Source organism: Asparagus officinalis, chromosome 8, assembly GCF_001876935.1.
Source record: "Asparagus officinalis chromosome 8, Aspof.V1, whole genome shotgun sequence".
NCBI classification, from domain to species: Eukaryota; Viridiplantae; Streptophyta; class Magnoliopsida; order Asparagales; family Asparagaceae; genus Asparagus; species Asparagus officinalis.
The window spans coordinates 88,994,081-88,994,613 of record NC_033801.1 but is presented as its reverse complement, the minus strand read 5'-3'; positions in this window follow the sequence as shown (position 1 = coordinate 88,994,613).

Sequence of the window (533 nt, the reverse complement as noted above, 5' to 3'; positions counted from 1 at the left end):
TATTCACAAAAAATAACCCATTCTGAAAATATTCGTCAAAACCGACCCAGTTTCAGCCTGACACGGGACTTGAAGTCCCGTGAAGTTTAGCAGCCATTTAATTAAGCTGCTAACTTCACAGGACTTGAAGTCCCATGAAGTTTCATAGTTAAAAAACATGGGACACAAAATATTATAAAAGGCAAGGTTACTATATGTTTTGAAATTACTATATGTTGAGATCGAATTTGTGTGAAACTTCAAGCCAATTGTTCTTTTATAATTCATGAGCGTGATGAAGAATCATCATAAATATTTCAGTTTCTCAGTGGCATTCCCAACGGAGACTTCACGAACTTACAATCAAGATGGAGTTGCCTACCTTATAGGCAACACGGAGCCTGAAGGAGGAAGAGGAGGAAGGAGCTTCGTTGGAAAAAGAAAAATCAGCGCCTTGTCACCAGAGAACAAAGATAGAAGTCGATAGGGCTTCTGAAAGCGGGTGCAGAGGCTGCAGGAGGACGCGTGATGGGCTGTGGAGGTAGGATTTGGTG